Raw genomic sequence first — 6,530 nt, forward strand, 5'->3', positions numbered from 1 at the left:
TCACAATGAAGCTACAGTAGCCCATTACAAACAGTACTGTAAGGTGCTTAAAATGTTATGAGGAAGGCAAAGAGCATGTGATATGCAAATAGAATAGCTAATTCACAAGACAAAATTAAAACCATATGATCAGTTGTGAAGGAAGTGTCTGGTCAGCAGCACAAGGTTGACGATTTAAAGTCAGTTCATAGTAAAAACAGTACTGTTACTGATAAATCAGATGTATGTACAGTATTTAACAATCATTTTCTGAGCATTGCTGGTGAATTAAATAAAAATTTTATTCCTACAGCGAATCATATAACACTCTTGGCAGATGCCTTTCCGAGACTGATGTCTGAAATACTCCTCTGTGATACAGACAAGAGGGAGAGTGAGTCAATAATTAAATCACTGAAGAGTAAGGACTCTCATGGGCTGCCTAGTAAAATATTAAAGTGCTGTGCTGCACATGTTAACCCTGTATTTAGTCATATTTGTTATTTTTTCCTTTAGGTGTGGTCAGTTTCCTGAACGATAAAAGTAGTCAACAGTAATGTTGCGGCCACATGTAGAAAGCGTTGTTTCATGCAGTGGAGAATGGCAAAACAGAGGCAGCCGGCGATTGAGGCGTTGCGAAGTAAGTGCGGCACAAACAGCCTTGCTCACAGTAGCAGACTACCAACCGGCTGACGCAAGGACCCACACAGACTGAGCGCCGAGCGAAGTCTGGAGAGTGCTGAGTAAGGAGAAGTGAGCCCAGCACGCTAAGTGACGCTGCAATATACTGCGGGAGTAATAACAAGAATCTGTCACCGAGGGTAAAAACCGTCCTAATGCCGGATATAAATAGTGGAGCGCAGGCAGCAACGGACAGAAGCCATTAGTTCGGATCGGAGGACGGATGCTGTCCGTGTCCGAATGTTCAATCTTCGTAGGTGACGATTCTGGAAGTCTGGCGGTCGGCCCGACTCCGGTCGGCACCATGGCTGAATAACTACAGCGAGAACTTCCAGCCGGACCGGCCGCAGCGTGGTCTTGGTCACAGGCGCCGCCGGGGACTGACGCCCGGTCTTCATGGCAACCCGGCCACGCCGCGTGGTCCGTCCATGATGGGACCTCGCGGACTTCGCGACTGACGGCTTCCCAGCCACCGGTGCAGCAGGCGTCGGCAGCTGACATTACGGCGACGCCGCTGCCGAGCGGCGGCGAGTTCATCTCAACCACAGGGCATCCTGACTTCAGCGGAGCACTGGTGGCCTGAGGCTCTGAGTGCGATCAGCGGCGCGCGTGGCGCGTATTGTCGAAGAATCTACACAGCAGCAGCCAGGCGGAGGGATCTGCAGGGCATGGCAGCGACGACGAGGGAGGAATTCTAAAGAAAGTTCAATAAAGAATTGTAAAACTCCACGCCATCTCTGTCTTAGCCGCAGCCACTGTGTCTGCTGCTGACATGTAGCAAATGGCCATAACAAGTACTGAAGAAGTCGTAACAAGTGGCAAATGGCTGTAAAGTAAATTTCCCATTATAAAAAGGGAAAAAATGGTAATATAGACAATTGTAGACCTATTTCTATGCCATCAGTATTTGCTAAAGTTATTGAAAAGGCTGTGTATGTAAGGATAATTGATCATTTTATATCACACAATTCGCTATGAAATGTACAGTTCTGCCTTACAAGTTGTTTAACAACTGAAAATGCTATATTCGCTCCTCTCTGTGAGGTAGTGAATGGATTAATCAAAAGGTTTCGAACAGTAGGCATATTTTTTGATTTAACTAAGCTGTTTGATTGTGTTGATCACAAAATCTGGCTCCAGATATTGGAGCAATACAGAATACGAGGAGCAGCTGACAACTGGTTCACCTCTTAATTTGGCAACAGACAATAGATCGTTATTCACAGTATTGAGAATGGCTGTGATGTGGTGTCTGGTGATATGGGATATGGCGAAATGGGAGGGCGGGGTCAGGGATTTTCTCTGCCTCGTGATGACTGGGCGTTGTGTGATGTCCTTAGGTTAGTTAGGTTTAAGTAGTTCTAAGTTCTATGGGACTGATGACCATAGTGCTCAGAGCCATTTGAACCATTTTTGAAGTGGGAGGGGAGGGGGGCAGGGTGTGCACCAGGGATAAGTGTTGGGGCCACTCATGTTCCTAATTTACATAAATGATATGCCCTCTATTATTACAGGTAACTCTAAAATATGTCTGTTTGCTGATGACACTAGTTTCGTAATAAAGGATGTTGTGTGCAACATTGGTTCGGTTTCAAATAGTGCAGTTCATGACATGTCATGGTTTGTGGAAAATAAACTAACGATAATTCACAGTAAGACTCAGTTTTTACAGTTTCTAACAAACAATTCAACAAAACCTGACGTTTTAATTTCACAGAATTGGCATATGATTAATGAGACTAAACAGTTCAAATTTCTAGGTGTTCAGACAGATGGTAAACTGTCGTGGAAATCCCACGTTCAGGACCTTGTTGAAAGACTTAATGCGGCCATTTTTACGATTCGTACGGTATCTGAAGAGAGTGAGCGTTCGACACGAAAACTAGACTACCTTGCTTATTTTCATTCGCTTATGCGGTATGGTATTCTATTTTGGGGTAACACTTCCCATTGTAAAAGGACATTTTTGGCTGAGAAACGGGCGGTTCGGGAAATAAGTGTAGTTAAGTTCACCAATCTCTTGTCGACCCCTGTTCACGTCTGGGTATTTGACATTGGCCTCTCAATATATATATATATATATATATATATATATATATATATATATATATATATATGTATGTATATATATATCCCTTATATATATATATATATCCCTTACTGTCATTTCTTGTTATCAATATTAGCTTATTCCCAAGAATAAGTAGCTTTCACTCAATTAAAACTCGTCAGAAATCAAACCTGCATTCGGATCGGACTTCCTAAACTATTGTGCAGAGAGGTGTGCAACATTCTGCTGCATCCATTTTCAACAAGTTACTACTAGAATTCAAAAATCTTAGCAGTAATCCACTCCGTCTCAAATCGAAACTGAAGTTTCCTCTTGGGCCAGTCCTATTCTGCCGAGGAGTTCCTTCAAAGACTAAGCTGAGATCCTTGTTGCATTGTTGTTCCGTTTACTTAAACTTATGGCTTGACTTTTTTCAGGTTCGCATACATTTCATTGTTATCTGTTATAACTTTTATGTTGTCACTTCGTGTACTGACACTGTCCGTTACCTTGGAGATTTGCCCCTCAATTTGATCCTACGGAACTTCATGTGTAAATAAAAAAAAAAAAAAAAACGAAATCAGCACACATTTGTGTAGCTGTAGGTTCTTCTGTAGTGGTGTGTGATATACAATGAGAGCGAAGTTCTTGATAGTAACATAGTCTTCACTGTTGATAAATTTAGACAGTGTGTGGATGCAAATTATTTTAGTAGCACTGTGCTACGTTGATACAGTATCATCACTGCACTTTCCAGTGTTGATAAGTCTATAGATACACTGAATTTGGACGAAGCTCTTAACTGTGGTTGATTAAAAAGACACGATGACAGCTCCGATTCGGAGTAACGAGGCCACGTCAGTGTCCTCTGGTGGTGTGTATGCGTGATGCCACCCATCGGAGTACAGCGAGTTATGGAACAGCGATGATCATCCGATAACGCACTGGCTGGAGGTTAGACTGTTGTGTCCTGCTGCTCGTAGAATAGGGGTGCCTAGGAAATCTGCTCTCCCGGATCGCCAAACAATAATTCAAGGAAACAGCATTAATGAATTTTTATTACAATAAGATATCATTTGAGAATTAACAGTGGCGTGTCGCAAGCAGCAGGCGACAGTCAAAATAAGGAAATCTCTTCAGTACACACATCTCCTAAAACAAGTGAAACAATACAGTTCGTAAGTCGCTGCTGAAGAGCACACAGAACAGCTAGTCTTCAGCTGGACCGCGGCCAGGCGGCGCGGTGCTTATCTACTCAGCGCCTAGAGGTCGCTGCTGTCTCAGTGTCGTCCTAGAGAGCGGTCAGTCAGCGTACAATTGGATGACGTCTTCTGCACAGCCCTCTCTGCACCACCGTTCCTGAACGTCACGCGTGTAGCTGCGGGTTGCACGTAGCACCCTGGGTGCAGCTGACGAAGATGCCGTCTGGGCCGCATTAAGTGAATTATATCTTTTTATTGAAATGCCCATTTTACGTACTTGTACAAAGCTGATCACCAAACATAACACATTGTAAAAAAATTGTGGTCTCAGAGTTTAATCTTTGCTATAGGAGAGTGTTTCGTTTTACAGTGTATCTTTGTATCCGAAAGCCGGCCGGAGTAGCCGAGCGGTTCTAGGCGTTACAGTCTGGAACCGCGCGACGCTACGGTCGCAGATTCGAATCCTGCCTCGGGCATGGATGTGTATGATGTCCTTAGATTAGTTAGGTTTAAGTAGTTCTGAGTTCTAGGGGACTGATGACCTCAGAAGTTAAGTCCCATAGTGGAGGAGGAGGAGATTAGTGTTTAACGTCCCGTCGACACCGAATTCATTAGAGACGGAGCGAAAGCTCGGGTGAGGGAAGGATGGTGAAGGAAATCGGCCGTGCCCTTTCAAAGGAACCATCCCGGCATTTGCCTGAACCGATTTTAGGGAAATCACGGAAGACCTAAATAGGATGGCCGGAGACGGGATTGAACCGTCGTCCTCCCGAATGCGAGTCCAGTGTGCTAACCACTGCACCACCTCGCTCGGTAAGTCCCATAGTGCTCAGAGTCATTTGAACCATTTTGTACCCGAAAGAAAATCTTTCAGCTTGTTACTGGCTTGGCAGCATTCGTTTCTTTTCATTGTGATTCTTTGCTTCAAACTGAACTTTTATGTTAATGTAGAACACGTTTCTTTATCTTTTTGTAGTAATTCGTAGTTTTCCTGCATGGCTTGAACTTAACTTTGTAATTACAGTTTCAAATGTTTCTAATAGCGCCTTCAGGAGGGGTGACTGTTCCTTAGAACTATTTCAGAAGTCTAAGAGAGATTGTGTCAGACTCTTATGCAAATTACTGCAGATGGGATCAAACATGATTAACAGCGATAAAATCATATGAAAGATATCGTCGGCACAAAGTTACGTTTCGTGAGTTTCGTTCTACACAGTAATTAAGGTCTCTTTTCTCACTTTCTAACAACTAACTCTTGTAAATTTATGAAGTTACAGAGCTTCCTTACACTGTTGGTTCTCCACACCCTTCCCATTACGGCTATAGTTTGAACAGCACCTGTTTTCTTTTTAGTGTCGGAAGAAATAACAGAAAAAACCAGCACCCAGGCTCATTGCAAACACCTGAAGTGTGGACAAGGGAGAGTACACTGTTTGTTTCCGAGGTGGAAGAGGAAATTCCCGTTTTACTATTTCATGTCCCACGTTACATGCCGTTTCCGCAGATGAATACACATATTTGTACTTTAGAGTAGCCGAAGCGTTAGCAAGCTCAACGCTTCTCGAATTTAAACTAAGCTCCAGTGCGGCCATGTTTATTTTTGTAGCTACTGCGTGGACTTGAATACAATCCCAAGTCAATACTCACGCTCACAAACCTATCTGCCTTCAGACGCACTCCGCCACGGAGCCTGGCATCGAAATTCACTGAGTAAACAAGGCGTGTTATGTGCAGCTCCAAATGTTACGGCGCGTTTCGCTGGTAAATGTTATCGCCGAGCACGTCTATCGCGGACCCCAGTGTGGTAAGAGAACGATTCCCAACACAAATACAGTAAAGGAAACACGTGAGAAGTAGTTAATGTAGGTTGCTGCCGAATGCCAATACCTCGTTTATTTCTTTATGCTGGGTGATAATTATTCAGCTATATGAAAAACAACGTGAATTACTTACAAATTACGGCCTGCACACACACACACACACACACACACATTATTCAACACGTAGACGTCACTGAAGATAAATAAAACGTTCTCGGTTTTCAGGTCGCGTCAATTCGAATAAAATCCTCGAGCTTTCGATGACCATCTCCGCAATCGTCGTCAGGAGTTCACTGACTGACGGGGCTACTACAGTTTCTCGCTTATATAGGCTTGATGAAATCATCAGCAGCCAGTCAGATAGACCCAATGTGGCGTGCAGGCGTAACTTTTTATTCATGTACGCCGTTCCGAAAGATTCCGACCTCACGTCGCTACAGATATACAGAATATAGTTATGACATTTTCGATATGCCTGCCACCTATGGCCCAGACGAATAGCGAAATTCTCCATGACCCACTGAAGAATCGGAAAATCAATGCGGTCGATGACCTCCTGCATGGCTGTTTTCGAGTCAGCAACGGTTTTGGTGTTATTGCAGTACACCTTGTCCTTAATACAGCCCCACAAAAAGGAGTCGTAGGTGTTCAGATCCGGATAATATGGTGGCCAATCTAGGCCCAGGCCAGTCGCCTCTGGGTACCCGAGAGCCATAATGGCCAGCTCAGAGAGCTCCTCCAGAATATCAAACACTCTCCTGCTTCGGTGAGGTCGAGCTCCGGCTTGCATCAACTACA

The 6,530-nt window shown here is 44.1% G+C and overlaps 1 non-coding gene across 1 annotated transcript; it reads right to left on the bottom strand.

Annotated features, from left to right (window-relative positions):
- Window positions 1–4,650: 4,650 nt before the first annotated feature.
- Window positions 4,651–4,723, bottom strand: Trnaa-cgc. Its single transcript has one exon. It is a non-coding gene; the product is annotated as a tRNA-Ala (tRNA).
- Window positions 4,724–6,530: the final 1,807 nt, after the last annotated feature.

This window comes from Schistocerca piceifrons, chromosome 7, assembly GCF_021461385.2.
Source record: "Schistocerca piceifrons isolate TAMUIC-IGC-003096 chromosome 7, iqSchPice1.1, whole genome shotgun sequence".
Classification (NCBI taxonomy): domain Eukaryota; kingdom Metazoa; phylum Arthropoda; class Insecta; order Orthoptera; family Acrididae; genus Schistocerca; species Schistocerca piceifrons.